General features: G+C 46.0%; 1 protein-coding gene across 5 annotated transcripts in view; it reads right to left on the bottom strand.

Moving 5' to 3' along the window:
• SLC39A14 (solute carrier family 39 member 14) overlaps positions 1-17421 on the bottom strand; it is a 51537-nt gene that overhangs the window by 24425 nt on the left and 9691 nt on the right. Inside the window, exon 1 of one of the 5 annotated variants that reach the window (XM_044940113.2) lies at positions 15642-15666. The exons of the other annotated variants lie outside the window; for them this stretch is intronic. The gene's annotated coding sequence lies outside the window, so the exon portion shown is untranslated. Of the gene's footprint in view, positions 1-15641; positions 15667-17421 lie in introns of those variants that run through there. 5 annotated transcript variants of the gene reach the window in all.

Genomic DNA, 17421 nt, shown 5'->3' with positions numbered 1-17421 from the left:
TGGTGGGAAGAAAGTCACTACCTTATTTTAGAGCCAACAGAGCTGAAAAGCACTGGCATGAACACGATGAGAAGAGACAGCAGGCCAGAGATGTCAACAGAAAGGAGACTACTACTCCGGAGACAGCAATCCCCCACTATAGCCTCACTCTGAAATTACTCAACTAGAACACTCACACAATAAAACCAGGGCTCAAAGGTGGGAAGGAAACAAAAGGAGATGCAGGCTTAGCAAAAAAAGACCAAGAAAACATCACTGATAAACTAATACACAGATGATAATGAACAGAGAACTAAATTCTGCCAGGAATTTCAAATGGAAATACTGACAAAAGGTTTGAGGTAAGCAAAGTGAATGTGGATGGAAAAGACAAATGAAAGCATGTAGTGACGACACGACACCAGTGTTGGGATAACTGTTATTCCTGATGTGCCTGAAATAGAGAACCCAAGACTACAACTGAAGATAGGTTCCAAGATAAAAAGCCACAGGATTTCCCTGAAATGAGAGGAAAAACAGAATCTGATGATTGAAATAACACACAGTTCAGTTCAGTTCAGTTGCTCAGTCGTGTCCGACTCTTTGCCACCCCATTAACTGCGGCACACCAGGCCTCCCTGTCCATCACCAACTCCAGGAGTTCACTCAGACTCACGTCCGTCGAGTCAGTGATGCCATCCAGCCATCTCATCCTCTGTCGTCCCCTTCTCCTCCTGCCCCCAATCCTTCCCAGCATCAGAGTCTTTTCCAATGAGTCAACTCTTCGCATGAGGTGGCCAAAGTACTGGAGTTTCAGCTTTAGCATCATTGCTTCCAAAGAAATCCCAGGGCTGATCTCCTTCAGAATGGACTGGATCTCCTTGTAGTCCAAGGGACTCTCAAGAGTCTTCTCCAACACCACAGTTCAAAAGCATCAATTCTTCGGCGCTCAGCCTTCTTCACAGTCCAACTCTCACATCCATACATGACCACATGAAAAATCATAGACTTGACTAGACGGACCTTTGTTGGCAAAGTAATGTCTCTGCTTTTGAATATGCTATCTAGGTTGGTCATAAGTGTTCTTCCAAGGAGTAAGCGTCTTTTAATTTCATGGCTGCAGTCACCATCTGCAGTGATTTTGGAGCCCCCAAAAATAAAGTCTGACACTGTTTCCCCATCTATTTCCCATGAAGTGGTGGGACCGGATGCCATGATCTTTGTTTTCTGAATGTTGAGCTTTAGCCAACTTTTTCACTCTCCACTTTCACTTTCATCAAGAGGCTTTTTAGTTCCTCTTCACTTTCTGCCATAAGGGTGGTGTCATCTGCATATCTGAGGTTATTGATATTTCTCCCGGCAATCTTGATTCCAGCTTGTGCTTCTTCCAGCCCAGCGTTTCTCATGATGTACTCTGCATATATGTTAAATAGGCAGGGTGATAATATACAGCCTTGACATACTCCTTTTCTTATTTGGAACCAGTCTGTTGTTCCATGTCCAGTTCTAACTGTTGCTGCCTGACCTGCATACAGATTTCTCAAGAGGCAGGTCAGGTGGTCTGGTATTCCCATCTCTTTCAGAATTTTCCACAGTTTATTGTGATCCATACAGTCAAAGGCTTTGGCATAGTCAATAAAGCAGAAACAGATGTTTTTCTGGAACTCTCTTGCTTTTTCCATGATCCAGCGGATATTGGCAATTTGATCTCTGGTTCCTCTGCCTTTTCTAAAACCAGCTAACACACAGTACTTCACAAAAATTTTACACAGAAGGTTCAACAGTGGGACTTTGCCCAGCTAAGTTACTGAACTTAAAGAAGCTTTTTCCAGGCCACCAGAAGAAACTTCCCCCTGCCCCAGGTATTTTCTTCCAAAAATTGTGAGATATACTAAAACTTAAGGGGCAGAAAATTTAGACTGCTCTCATCTTCCCGGTAGTGACGTTTAGTATCAGAAGTATAACAAAGTTTATATAATTCTTATAGAAAGAAAATACAAACCAATGAATATTATTCCCAGCTGCGACGTCCAGCATCTTACAAATATGGTAAAAACAACAAACAGAAATTGTCAAGTATGAAATAAGTCAGAGATTTCAGTCCCCTTTCTGGGGTGGGGAGTGGGGGAATGACATGATAATGAAATGCTGCTAAATGTTGCTGCTAAACAATGACAAAAAGAAAAATTTCATTGGAGAAGCAAAAATGAAGGGCTCAAGGAATACAAAAACCATAGGTAAGCTTTAAAATCCTTCAAATGAGAATTAAAAACTCTGGGGATTACAGTTACAGGACAGAATCTAAATGTTATAATCATGGACAATTTAATAATAGAATTAACACAATTAAAAGATGGAAAGGAGATGGGAAAAAATGTGAAAATGCTGATGCCCTCATTTTTCATAGCAGAGTCAATAAATACTGTCTAAAATGGAAACAAGTAATTATAGATACGACTCACAATTTTCTTAAGCCTTTTTTGGGGTCTTTTAGTAAGTCATCTCTCTTGTGAAAGACATGTTTCTTCACAGCTTAAACTAGTACAGCCACTATGGAGAACAAAGTGGAGATTCCTTAAAAAACTGGAAATAGAGCTGCCTTATGACCCAGCAATCCCACTGCTGGGCATACACACTGAGGAAACCAGAACTGAAAGAGACACATGTACCTCAGTGTTCATCACAGCACTGTTTATAACAGCCAGGACATGGAAGCAACCTAGACGTCCATCAGCAGATGAATGGATAAGAAAGCTGTGGTACATATACACAATGGAGTATTACTCAGCCATTAAAAAGAATACATTTGAATCAGTTCTAATGAGGTGGGTGAAACTGGAGCCTATTATACAGAGTGAAGTAAGCCAGAAAGAAAAACACCAATACAGTATACTAACGCATATATATGGAATTTGGAAAGATGGTAACGATAACCCTGTATGCAAGACAGCAAAAGAGACACAGATGTATAGAACAGTCTTTTGGACTCTGTGGGAGAGGGAGAGGGTGGGATGATTTGGGAGAATGGCATTGAAACATGTATAATATCATATAAGAAACAAATCGCCAGTCCAGGTTCGATGCCGGATACAGGATGCTTGGGGCTGGTGCACTGGGATGACCCAGAGGGATGGTTTGGGGAGGGAGGTGGGAGGGAGGTTCAGGATGGGGAACACGTGTACATCTGTGGTGGATTCATGTTGATGTATGGCAAAACCAATACAATATTGTAAAATAAGTAAATAAATAAACATTCACAATGGAAAAAAAAAAAAAAAACACCCTGGGTAATTCGGATGCACGTGGTCAGTAACCCACCCTTTGAGAAGCATTAAGATGGTTGGATATTCCTCCTACATGATAAACAGCTGTAAAAAAATAATAATAATAATTCCTTTAAATTTACTACAGTTTCTTTTTCTTCAGTTACATTCAGGAAAGTTTTAATACTCTTTTTATAGGAGTATTTAAAAAAATTTATTGGAGTATCGTTGATTTATAATGTTGTGTTGGTTTCAGGTGTACAGCAAAGTGAATCAGTTGTATCAGTTATACATTATATATAAAGAATGGATATTCTTTTTCAGATCCTTTTCCCATACAGGTTATTACAAAATACTGAGTAGAGCTCCCTGTGCTATACAGTAGGTACTTATTAGTTATGTTTTATATATAGCAGTGCATATATGTTTATCACAGTCTCCTAACTTGTCATTCCCCCTGTGTTACAGGAGCATTTATGTCTATTTCTCTATATCCATTTATCTGTAAGCATGTCTGGAAGACTGTCTGGAATAATGTTCACCTAATATTAGTGATGACTATTTCTGAGTGGTGGGATTTGGAGTATTTGGGTTTTTCCCCTCACTTTTTAAAATGCATCACTGATGCGTCCCAATGCGTTGTGTAGGTACAACAATACGAGAAAACATGGGTAATTATTTTTATAATCAAGGAGTTGGATCAAATTTTCTAAGTATGGCACAAAACCTAGAACCTGTAAAATTAATAATTTGACTACAAAAACTGCTCAGTGTTCTATAAATAATGAGTGTTCTCCCAGTACTCATGGTCAGGCTAATAATGATACAGTCCTCTGTGTCCGTCTCAGCAGACTTCATGAGAAAACCAACAGTCTCACAGCACGGTGCTCAAGACCCCCTACAGGGTCTCTGGAGTTCTGAGAAAAACTACCCAGCCTGTGGTCCTTCCCACCCACCAAAAGAACATCGTTCAGGAAGCCACTCCCCTCGCGGACAAGCCAAAACCCTCTCTGAAATACAGTGCAAATATCACAGCCTGAAGCCAGTCCCTGGCCTTGCCCAAGAGGCCCAGGGCTCAACAGGCCCATTCTTCTCCAGCCTTCCCTGGCCCTCCCACGTAACCGCTCTCCTATATCCCTAAAAGGACGTGCTCTCTCTCTGCTTCCAGCTCACACTCCCAGAACCTTAGCCTCAGGCTGTGGCTCAGCCAGAGGCCACCCAGCGTGGGGTATTTCCAGAGACAGTACAAGAGAGCCGGCAGGGTGGAGGTGGGGCAGGGGGTACCTAGAATCAGTGGCCACTTACTGTCCCCATGAAACCTCACAGTGCTGGGAGAGGCAGGATGAGAAAAGTTAGAAAAAAAAAAAAGTGGTGACCCAGAAGCAGAGAACAAAATTAGAACCAGCAGCCTGCTGCGCATCGACCAATATTTACTGAGCCCCCACTGTGTCAGCGCCTGTGGGGGGAGGTTGGGTAGGGCAGAGACCAGCATCAGGGCCCTGGGCAGCCAGCACAGGCGGCTGGGACGGCTGATTTAACCACACGCTGAGTCCTGAGGGCTGGACCAGCAGAGGAGAACTGTGCATCTGCCAGGCTCCCCTCCTCGTCCCAGCAGAGCCTGGGCTTGACGGAGCAAGGAAGCCTTCCAAAACCAACGAAATGAGTCAGGCAGCCGGGTAAGGAGGAGCCTGCAGGAGCCCCACCCACACCCCCACCTCTCTTCTCATCATTCATCCATCAACATTTCCCAGACACTCCATTGCAAAATTCTGACCTGTTGTCCTCTAAGTCTACTCCTGTTTGTCAGACCACGGGGGCCAGCATGAGGCTTAGGAAACAATGTGCTCACAACCACTGCTTACATCACCCACTTGAAGCAGAACTTCCCAACTTATTATTCAGGGTCAACTGCATAAGTAAAATGTATGTGCCCGGGGCTAGATCATCAGACAGCATGAGGAGTGGGGCAGGGATGGGTTCAAATTTGGGGCCTGCCACTGACCTACCATGTGCCCCCAGCATGATTAGGCTATGAAATGCCCAGCCTCTCAGGGGCACTCTGATGGATGAGAGAGAGCTTAAAGCTCATAACACAGCATGGACTTAGGTCTCTTCCTTCTGCTCCCTGTCCTCCAAGCTCTCAGGCCAATCCCTTCACCTAGACTTGAACCTATCGAGTCTCAGATTACCTCTTCTTCCAGGAATCCTTCTTGGACCACTCTCTGAGAACTCATCTCCAACTACTACGAACTGCTAATGATCTGGTCTCTTAGGGAGCCTTCCCAACAGAGTTTTGTTCCAGGAAGGCAAGGGTGTCCTCCCCTTATGCTTGACTAGTGCTGGCCACACAAGAGGGGAGAAGTAGAAAATTTCAGCTAGAAGATGCCAAGTCCAGCCTCCCACCTAACTAATGTCTGCTTGCATCACTCTTACAGCTTGATGAACATAGAACTTAGTGCCTCCTTTCAAACATTCTAACCCCTTCCCCACCCCTACCGCCTTGGGGCCTTCATAGATTACCTGAAGTCAAATGTCCAGACCATTTATTCCTCCAGACTAAACAATTCCCATTCCTTCAATATGATTTATATTCATTGAACAAAAGGCTAGCTACACCTGCGACTCGAAAAAACTCATTCCAACAGTTCATTCACTCAACAAATATTCATTGCCTACAGATTTCATACCAAGAATAATGTTGGAGAATGCCTGGTACCTGCCCTCACAGAGCTGCAAAGCAAACAATTCAACAACCAACTTACAAGAACAGTGATGACGAGGGTTGTGTACTGATTGGGGTTCAATTAGACAATTTAAGCAGAAAGAGATTTTGTATAACATATTAAAAAGGCCCAGAGAATCATGGGCAGAGTGGAAGAAACAGACTGGACTGAGCTTCCAGGAGCTAGTCCCAAAATCACAGATTGGAGTCAGCCCTCCAAGGAGCTGCTGCCCTGACCTGCCATCATCAGGAAGCTAATGGCACAAGGAAGCTACCATAATCCACACCACACATGGACGTCCCAGGTCCGTCATGAGAATGAGGATATCCACATATTCAAGACTAGATCCAATGTGGCTCATTGGCAGAATGCAAGTCAGACTGGGAATTCCAGTGGAAAGATGTCTGTGGAAAGTGTTGTTTTTTCTCTACATTTGGTAGCTCAGACCATAATTTATTATCCAAAGTAATGTACACAATAGTGAAAGGAGGTGCTGTTAGTAAACACGCCAGGACCAGGGCTGCGTCAGTGTGGATTCCTGGGGAACAAGCCAATCCACACCATCTGCCACAGGTCATGATGAGGAGCAAAGGAAGCTTGAAGACTAGAGCAGGACGGTCAAATCCAGCATCCGGGGTCAGGGGAGGCCTCCAGAAAGAGACACTATTTTTGCTGATACCTACAGGATATGTTCTCAAGGCAAGAATGCTGAAGCAGTTTGCCATTCCTTTTTCCAGTGGACCACTTTTTGTCATGAGTTTAAGCAAGCTCCGGGAGATGGTGACGGACAGGGAAATCTGGTGTGCTACAGTCCATGGGGTCACAAAGAGTCGGACACAACTGAGTGACTGAACAACAAAAGGATGTGTAAAAGTGGGCCAGGAGAAAAGTGATGGGGTGGGGATGGGGCAGGATATTCTAGGAAGATGTAGCATCCTTTGGAATGCTTCAGCCAAGAAGCCGCATCTAAGAACTTAAAGAGCGCTGAGTGGCCAGGGCATACATAAGAGGATGTGGTAGGGGCCAGGACAGGGAAGGGCCTGTAGGCCATGTTAAGGTGGCTGAACCCATCTGGAGGGCAGTGGTGATCATCTTCAGCTAAGGTGCCAGCAGATCTGTGTTTTTATTATTCTGGTCAGGCTGCAGTATAGAGAATAGACCAGAGGTGGGCAAGAAGAAAGCTAGGACCCCAGGAAGGAGAACACAGTACCCAGTCTGGTCTAAAGAGCAAGACTTTGTTCTCCCAATTTCAACCCTGCCTGGGGTGCTTCCCTGCCTCGTGGGGCTGCTGGCTTGGCAGTTTTCCATTAGACACCTGAACTGTTGTTGTTGTTCAGTCGCTAAATCGTGTCTGACTCTGTGACCCCATGGACTGTAGCCCACCAGGCTCCTCTGTCCATGGGATTTCCCAGGCAAGAATACTGTCATGGGTTGCCATTTCCATCTTCCTGACCCAGGGATCAAACCCACATCTCCTGCATTGGCTCTCTACCACTGAGCCACCAGGGAAGGGAAGCCTATAAAGACCCAAAAAGGCTCCACTTTAGCAGTTACCAGGAGAGAAAGAAGTCACATCACTGTCCTGCTAACCAAAAGTGCGAGTGAGTTTGAAAACAATCCTCCCCAAACCCACGCTACATCATTTCCTCAATCAGGCTAAGACTTCAACTCTCTTGCTGTAGCAGGAGGGCCATTTATAAAGGCCAACTCCAACTCCTGGGCAGCAACACTCTGTGGGCAGAATGTGCCAAGGGCCTCTCACAAGAAGTCTCCTACGTTCCCTTCTTCCCAAAATGGGTAAGAGGAGTGCTCCGAGCCCTCTGGGCAGTGAGGTGGGCTCTTCCCAGACAGTGAGCCTTCACAGGACCTGTGGCTGCAGCAGGCAGAGGTTTCAGGGCTTGGTTTCCCTGGTGCAAGGAACCTTTCTCTACTAGAAGCCGGGCCCCAGGTCAGCTCCAGTACTCGGCCTGCACAAAGACTCTGTCCTGCAGCCAGCCCACCCTTTCTCTGTCTCTCACGTCCTTGCTGTTTGTTGTTCAGTTGCTAAGTCTCTTCCGACTCTGTGAGCCCATGGACTGCGGCAGGCCAGGCTCCTCTGTCCTCCACTCTCTCTCGGAGTTTGCTCAAATTCATGTCCATTGAGTCAGTGATGCTATCTAACTATCTCATCCTCTGTTGCCCCTTCTCCTTTTGCCTTCAATCTTTCTCAGCATTCCTGGGCTTCCCTGGTGGCTCAGATGGTAAAGAATCTGCCTGCAAAGTGGGAGATGTGGGTTTGAACCTTGGGTTGGGGAGATTTCCCTGGAGAAGGAAATGGCAACCCCCTCCAGTGTTCTTCACTGGAGAATCCTATGGACAGAGAAGCCTAGCGGGCTACAACCCATGGGTTGCAAGGAGTCAGACACAACTGAGCGACTAACATTTTCCAGCATCAGGGTCTCTTCTGATGAGTTGGCTCTTCACATCATGTCCTGCTACACCACTATCTCCCCCTACCTGCATCCTTAAGCCAGGGGCAAGTCCCCTCGCTCCTCCTCAGAAGCTCTATGACTGTCTCTACAGCTGAGATGCTGAACTGGGCGTGATAATTTCTCCAGGAAAGTAGTTCTCAGAGCATGGTTCCGCAACCAGCAGGCAATACCATCACTTGGGAACCTATTGAAAGTATAAATTTTCTCCCCCTCACCCCTTCAGACAATTTTTTTCTTTTTTTTGGAAGAAAAAATTCTTAGCACCACCCAAATCTGCTGAATCAGAAACTCTAGGTGGAGCCCAGCAATCTGTGTTTTAGGAAGCTCTCCAGGGGATGACAATGTACACAGAGGTCTGAGGACCTCTACTCTCAGAGGAAGGTCATCAGGTTGCCAGCTTTCTTCCCCAAAGTGGGCGGGTGTCATGAGCACATGCCCAGGGCCCCAGCAGAAAGGCACAGGTTACATCTTGGGTCTGAGATTTCTCAGTGACAGTAAACATTTACCAGCATGAGTCACAAATGAGCCCTACTCTCTGGGGAAAGAGGGTAATTGGGAAAAAGAGGGGAAAGGTCCATATTTCTAAATCAGAGAGAGAAAGGTGATGAGACAGGGGGAAGATTGAGTAATGACATTCCTGAATCATATTCCTCCACTTTCCCGCCCACTTCCCAAACTTCCACACGGCTCATTCCCTGGTCCAAGGACACTGGCCATCCCCATGAGATTACTGAGCTGAGAGGCCTTCTCTCATCCTTTGCCTCCCCAGTGTGGACCCCTCTTCTTGGAATTCAGAGGAGAAACCATTGCACCAGTCTCACTGGTCACTAACACCTGCTCCATCCCATCCCCTCCAATGATCGTATCACTCTCCTGCTAAAGTACCTACCTTCCATCACTCCCCCTAACCAACAGCAAAGTTCAGTCCCCCTGCCTGGCAAGCAAGGGCTTTCCTCCAACTAGGCTCCCATCATCTCTCACCCTCAGGTCACTGATCTCTGGCAGGGACCCTGGGCTCCACCCGCAACACCTATTCCTGTTCCTTTTCACCCCTGCACCCACACTGCCCACAGAACCAGGCCTGGGAAGGCTAATTAACATCTGATTCTACCAACAGTCAGAAAGCTGAACAGTCCGCCTGTGTTCCAAGCACTTTCTCCACAAGTGTGAAGGGCTTGGATGTGTTTTTAAAAAAAAAAAAAAAAAAAGCATAGGGCTTCCATAGTGGCTCAGTGGTAAAGAATCTGCCTAAGGCAGAGACCCAGGTTCAATCCCTGGTCCAGGAAAATCCCACATGCTGCAGAGCAACTAAGCCCCTACACAACTACTAAAGCCTGAGCACTCTAGAGCCTGTGCTGTGCAACGAGAGAAGCCACGGCAATGAGAAGTCCACGCATCACAACTAAAGAGTCGCCCCCACTTGCTGCAACTAGAGAAAAGCCGGAGCAACAAAGAAGATCCAGCACAGCCAAAAATAAAAAAAGGACGAACTGTAGGAAAAAGCACCATCTCTGGACCATTCCAAATCCTTCCCAGCACAAGCCCCACCCTGCCCGCCTCTGATTCCAACCTCTCTGTCTCAAAGCTGTAACTGTCTCAGAATGACACTCCAAACACTTAGTTAGTTTCCTCGGCTGTTTCATAACAATCCTAGGAGGCTGGGAGGATCTGCTGCACGAATACGTAAATACAAATGCATATGTACACAGACATCACCTCACTTCTCTAGAGAGTACAGGGTGATACACTGCACTGAGGATGCAGCATTTAGGGCCAGGGGGTCAAGAGCAGGAAAGGACAAGTGTCATCTCAAAGCTCCATCTTCTCAAAGGTGAGAAGGACAGCATAAGGACTCCCATACTTTGCCCTCCTGATTCCCCGTCTCTGCCCAACCAGAGCTCAAGAGAGATTGTCAAGAGTATACTCAGATGGATTCCAGAACAAAAGCAACCACATCTCTGGCTATCATCCTCAGATATGGATCAGGGCCAAGAGAAGACCCACATGGACAAGCTCCCCCTTCTCAGGTGGCAGTCTCTGGACAACCCAGTACCGTAAGTGACTTCCCTAACGTCACAATGAATTTCCACTTGCCCTCCCCCACCCACTACCAACTGCTTGCCTATTAAAAAGGGATCAACATTCTAACCAGACTTAAAGGCTTATCCTCTACTGCCAATCTCAACCCCAGGGGGACAATCGGAATGCCACCTGGAAAGGGTTTCTGACTTTAGTTTGCTTAGATGGTAAAGAATCTGTCTGCAATGAGAGAGACCTAGGTTTGATCCCTATGTCGGGAAGACCCTCTGGAGAAGGGAATGGCAACCCATTCTAGTATTCTTGCCTGGAAAATCCCATGGACAGAGTAGCCTGGTGGGCTGCAGTTCACAGGGTCGCAAAGAGTCGGACACACCTAATTGACTAACATTACTACTACAGACATCCTCTAGTTTGGGTGACTCTCAAACCCAAACAGAGAGGGGAAAAAAAATAAAACACAGATATGAGAAGTCTTGTGGTAGCACTATTCACAATAACAAAAACTTTGGAAGCTACCCAAAAGCCCATCAGCAGGAGAGTGGATAAATAAACTAACCGACTCTCACAACAGAATAGTATACAACGTGAATCAACTACAGCGACAGTAATGCCAAGTGTATATCACAGGCTTGCAGTAACTGCTTTTTGAATGCCACCTGCTGAAGGACAATTCATTCTTCAGGACTTCTCCAGATGATCTGGAAGGACTGCCTGAATCTAAAGACAGGGAATCTGAGTGAAAGAAATGCCGGAATGCTGGTGGAATAAAAATACTAAAATAAAATCAAATCTCTTAACCAGATTTCAGCTTCCTCTGGGCACTTACCCGCAAACTGTCAGAGTCCCCTCTCTCTTTTTAAAGTATAACATACACGCACGTAACACACCCAAGTCTTACAGTGTGCAGCTCTCCCTTTAGCACATCAAAAGCATTCTTACCCCAGGGCCTTTGTACCTGCTATTCCCTCTGCCAAGAATGCCCCTCCCCTAGATTTTCATATCAAGTCTCAGCTCAGATATCACCTCCTCAAAATGCAGGGCCACCCGGTTTAAAAAAAAAAAAAGCCTGCTCCCAAGGCATTCAAAGTCCCAACACCCTGTTTTATTTACCATATATCACTATCTAACAGAGTTTTCTTTCTTTCGTTTTGTTTACATGTTTATTATCTGTCTCCTCCTACTGACTGTAAACTCCACAATACTGGAGACAGACTCGGCCTATTTTCTTCCCCGAGCCCAAAGAGGCCAGTGCCTGGCACCCAGACAACCCCCAGAGAATAACTTTTTTTTAATAACTTTTTATTTTTTTAAATTTTTGAGTGGAGGATAATTGCTTTACAATATTGTGCTAGCTTCTGCCATACATCAACTTGAATCAGCCATCGGTATATGAATGTCCCCCCTCTCTTGAACCTCTGTCCCATCTCTCTCTCCATCCCACCCCTCTACGTTGTCACAGAGCACCAGGTTGAGCTCCCTGTGTAATACAGCAAATTCCCATTGGCTATCAGTTTTACATATGGCAACGTACATGTTTCAGTGTTATTACTCTTTCAATTTGTCCCTCCCTCTCCTTTCCTCCATGGCCACAAGTCTATTCTCCATGTCTGAGTCTCCATCCAAAAGAATATTTGCTGAATGATGCGTTAATTTCCCATGCTCCTCCTTGTTGCAGTGTCCTCAAGTTTAGAACCTTTTTGTTCTTTGGCCTCAACCCCCAGTTAAACTACTATTAGCAATTTGAGGGGAAGAGACACCCCCTTCTGCAGCATCAATAGAGCTGAAGACACCCCCAGAGAGCCAGAGAAGTCTATCTGGAGTTGGAATATAAAAAAAAGTAAAGTAAAAAAAAAAAAGAAAGAAAGTAGAATATTAGGTGGAATGGAGGATCCAAAAGGAAGGTGGGGGGAGAGGCGCAGACAGGCAGCCTTCCTTCCCCACCCCAGCAGCAAACGTGCCAAGGACAGGCCACCGTCTGATCACATGGCCAAGAATACCATGTTAACTTCTCTCCATGGCAGACAGAGAAAAGGAAAGGAAACCCCCAAGTACAGGCGGTTTCTAGAATTTCTCAGCTGGTCATGGAAACGCGAGTCTGGTCCCGTTGCTCACAACCTCTCTTTTTGTGCCAGCTGCACACATCCTGAAATGCAGGGGGAGGGGCTCGTGGCCACCGCCGCCAAGAAGAGGGAGTGGTGTGAGCAGCCAAGGTCAGAGGTGCAATCTGGCTAGCAGAGCCAATGCACACCACGGTTTACCCACGGTCAAGGCCTCTGCTGTGGGAGGCACCCCTGGATGTCAGGAGGCAGCTGAGGCGGGAGCAACAGGAACCGGGACAGAATCTGCTCTGAGAGCTGGTCAGGCTGCCCCTGAGGGCACTCTGGCTAGTGGCCCGAGTCTGGGGGAGTGGGTGACTTTGAACATTTTGTGCTTTGCTGGGAACGATGATGAGAAAACAGTTGTGGTTTGCTACCCCCTGGAAACTCCCCAGCGGCCTGGTATCCTGAGGATTTGCCCAGCCTCTTAGATAGGAAACGGTCAGCGTTGAAATCTACATACGCTCATCAGTGTCACTGGTGTGTCTTCTCGGAGCAGGGGGAGAGGTGGTGAGGGAATCCAGGGCCTTCCACCAGGGAAAACTCGGCCAGCTCCCCTGCCGGCCAGCACAGCTCCACCTCACCCCAAGCCTCTCATACTCTGTGCTTTGAGAAGAGCAAGTCCCCAGGGCTGGCCAGGAGCCCTCTGGTTTCCAGGAAAGGAAGAGGGTAGTCGGCAGTACCGGAGAAGGCAATGGCACCCCACTCCAGTACTCTTGCCTGGAAAATCCCATGGATGGAGGAGCCTGGTAGACTGCAGTCCATGGGGTGGCAAAGAGTCAGACACGACTGAGCGACTTCACTTTCACTTTTCACTTTCATGCATTGGAGAAGGAAATGGCAACCCACTCCAGTATTTTTGCCTGGAGAATCCCAGGGACAGGAGAGCCTGATGGGCTGCCGTCTATGGGGTCGCAGAGTCGGACACAACTGAAGCGACTTAGCAGCAGCAGCAGCCAGCAGTACAGCTTGCTCCCTGGGACTTACATGGTTTCTCCTGACTAGCAGGGCACACATGCCCACCTCACTTGCTCCCACACAAACCAACTTTTCAGGCGTTCAGTAAAAATGAGAATAAAACAGTGGGTTTGGGTTCTGGTCTGCCCCCTCATCCCACCATTGAAAGAGCAACACAGAAATTTTGGGAGTCACAGAACACAGGGTCATAAGAGTAGGACATGACTTAGTGACTAATCAAATATATCCCACTTTTTTTTATAAGGTTTCTGCTTTTAGTAGCAGCTTGGAAAACCTTTTGTCACCCTGAAATTATAGAAATATATACCTGCTTTTTTCTGGCATTAAAAAAATTTACATCTCTAATTTATTTAGAATTTAATTTGACATAGTGTGAGATAGAGAAATTCACTTAAACAACAACAAAAAAAGGAGTTAGCTAATTACCCCAGTTGTTTTTTAATGAACAGTCTATTTTCCCTGTAAACCTCAACAGTAAAGTCTATAAAAGATAAGAAACAGGGGTGAAGTCAACGACATCCTTTGTGCAAAGAAAAGCCACAGGGGACCGCTCTGCCAGTGAAATCTAAGAGCATGGCTAGGGTGCCTTCTCTTTCCCTTCCTCTTTCCTGTTCAGAAATATAGGTTCAAAAATCACGAGAAGTAAGTCCTACTTGCCAAGGATGGCAGAGCAGAAAGATCCACTGAAGAGAGCCTGGGTTCCTGCAGGCACCACTGAGCAGGAACCCAGCCTCCTTCTAATCGCCAGAGGCTTTACATGCTGTTGCCTAAACTAGCCTTGTTGGACTCTCGTATTTGCATCTGAACACTCCTGTAACTCATCCACAATCCTTTCTTCCCTAATTTTATAATAATAGGAATTGCCAGGATTTATTGTTGCCAGGCACTGTGCTAAGCAATTTGTTTTCATTAGCTCATTTAATCTTCTCAATAACCTTACTAGGATAGATTCTGCAGTACTTCTCCAATTATAAGTAGCAATGGCAGGTTTTCAGAGTTGAGAAAGATACTACATTAAATGCACACATCCTTGAGACACCTCCCTAGTTCAGAAACATGAGAACAGAACAAAAAGGCATTTTAAAACTGAGGAATGGAAGTACGCATTCAACAACAAGTATCTATCAAGTACCAACTGTTGTGGGCACAGGGAATACAACAATGACCAAAAAGACAAAAATCCCTACCCTCCTGGAGCTTGCTCTAATGCAAGGCTCATAACAGCAAAAAACTGCAAGCAATCTTAGCATACAAAAGAAGGGAATTGCTGGGAATTCCCTGGTGGTCCAGTGGTTAGGATTCCAAACCTATGCTGCCAAGAGCTCAGGTTCAATCCCTGGTAGGGGAACTATGATCCCACAAGCTGCACAGTACAGTCAAATTAAGGGGAAAAAAGGGAGGGGATTGCTAAAGTAAAGTGAAGAAGTGAAGTCGCTCAGTCGTGTCCAATTCTTTGCAACCCCATGGACTGTAGCCTACTACGCTCCTCTGTCCATGGGATTTTCCAGGCAAAAGTACTGGAGTGGGTTGCCATTTCCTTCTCCAGAGGATCTTCCTGACCCAGGGTTCGAACCCAGGTCTCTTGCACTGTAGGCAGGCGCTTTACCGTCTGAGTCATCAGGGAAGTCCCTAATCCACATAACAAAATATATAGTTCAACTACAGAGATTCAGAGCTTGGGCTCCAAGTGCAACAGACCTCAGTGTAGATCCTGAAACACACATTTACTAGCTTCAAGGCGTTTCATCAAGTCACAACATCAAGGAGACTTCCTACAGGAAAACAAAGCTACTAACAGTCTCCCTTGGAGCAAATGAGAAAACTGAATAAGATACTAAGTATAAATACAATGCTAGATATACAGTAATGGCTCAATAAATGTTAATATTCAGGAATAATGACATGGAAAGACATCATATGCTAAGTGAAAAGAAGAGGCTACAAAACTCTATGTATAGCAGAACCTGTTTTCCTTACAAAGTATGCATTCGCAAAAAAAGATGAAAAATATTTAACAAATTGCTAGTTCTTGGTGGTGAGTTTAATGGTGACTTCTGTTATCTTTTTTACTCTGTATTTCCTACAACGAACCTGAATTACTTTAAGAAGAAGGTTCAGAGGGTTCTCTGGTGGCCTGGTGATTAGGATTCCACGCTGTCACTGCCATGGCCTAGGTTCAATCTTAGATGGGAAACTCGGATGCAGTCAAAAAAAAAAAAAAGAAAAAGAAAGTTCACTTTCAAGTTCAATTAGGAAATGGGAAAGGCTTAATGATAACCAACTGGAAGGCAGCTCTCTCCCCTTTTTTAAAGACCTTCACTTAAGAGTCTGGCAGTGGATTCCAGTCCTAATCTGCATGGGCAGGACTTCCTGTGTGCCTGGTCCGCTAACGTGGGTGCCCCCATGAGCAGTCTCACCATGGTTCTTCTGAATCTGAGTTTCCTGGGTGAGACCCAGGTAACTGTACACACAGCTCTGATAGATCAGCCTGCCTCTTGTCTGGGGTACTGGTCTGACATTCTGGTCTAGTCAGGACTGCTGGACTAGACAGACTAACTATAATATCCTGTGATTTATCTAAACTCCTTGAAGTCAGTTCCCCCTCTCTGGCCAACAGGTACCACCGTTTCTGCCCTGCCCTTCCTACAGGGAAACTAACTCTCAGTGAGAACTCCTTGCACAGAGACAAGTTGTTGGCATTACAAAGAGCCTAGAATGTAGAATGTAGGCCAGAGTCCTCAGTAACTGATACCCACCTGGCTCTCAAACGTGTAGCAACGTGAAGGGAGCGGGAGACCTGAGGCTAGGCCCTGGTCTCCCCAACAGCCAGGCCTGCCTTCTGTCTTTAAAAACAAATCCAACTTCTTTTTTTTTTTTTTGCAGCTCTGTGAACCAGAGTTTACAAAGGACAGTTCCCCCCATCCTGAGTATAGTGGGTAGACTGTGCATGCTTGGGTGCTAAGTCACTTCAGTCCTATCCGACTCTTTGCGACCCAGTGGACTGTAGCTCGCCAGACTCCTCTATCCATGGGATTCTCCAGGCAAGAATACTGGATTGGGTTGCTGTGCCCTTCTCCAGAGGATTTTCCAAACCCAGGGCTCAAACCTGCTGCCTCCTGCAACTCCAGCATTACAGGCGGATTCTTTACTGCTGAGCCACTGGGGACGCCCAATGGGTTGAATTCAGTTCAGTTCAGTCACTCAGTCGTGTCCGACTCTTTGTGATCCCATGAGCTGCAGCACACCAGGCCTTCCTGTCTAATACCAACTCCCAGAGCCTACCCAAATTCATGTCCACTGAGTCGGTGATGCCATCCAACCATCTTATCTGTTGTCCCCTTCTCCTCCTGCCCTCAATCTTTCCCAGCATCAGGGTCTTTTCAAATGAGTCAGCTCTTTGCATCAGGTGCCCAAAGTATTGGAGTTTCAGTTTCAACATCAGACCTTCTAATGAACACCCAGGACTGATCTCCTTTAGGATGGACTGGTTGGATCTCCTTGTTGTCCAAGGGACTCTCAAGAGTCTTCTCCAAAACCACAGTTCAAAAGCATCAATTCTTCGGTGCTCAGCTTTCTTTATAGTCCAACTCTCACATCCATACATGATCACAGGAAAAACCATAGCCTTGACTAGATGGACCTTTGTTGACAGAGTAATGTCTCTGCTTTTGAATATGCTGTCTAGGTTGGTCATAACTTTCCTTCCAAGGAGTAAGCATCTTTTAATTTCATGGCTGCAATCACCATCTGCAGTGATTTTGGAGCCCCAAAAAAGAAAGTCTGACACTGTTTCCATTGTTTCCCCATCTATTTGCCATGAAGTGATAGGACCGGATGCCATGATCTTTGTTTTCTGAATGTTGAGCTTTAA

This window comes from Bubalus bubalis, chromosome 3 (assembly GCF_019923935.1).
Source record: "Bubalus bubalis isolate 160015118507 breed Murrah chromosome 3, NDDB_SH_1, whole genome shotgun sequence".
Taxonomy (NCBI): domain Eukaryota; kingdom Metazoa; phylum Chordata; class Mammalia; order Artiodactyla; family Bovidae; genus Bubalus; species Bubalus bubalis.
This window is presented reverse-complemented; position numbering and strand designations above follow the sequence as displayed.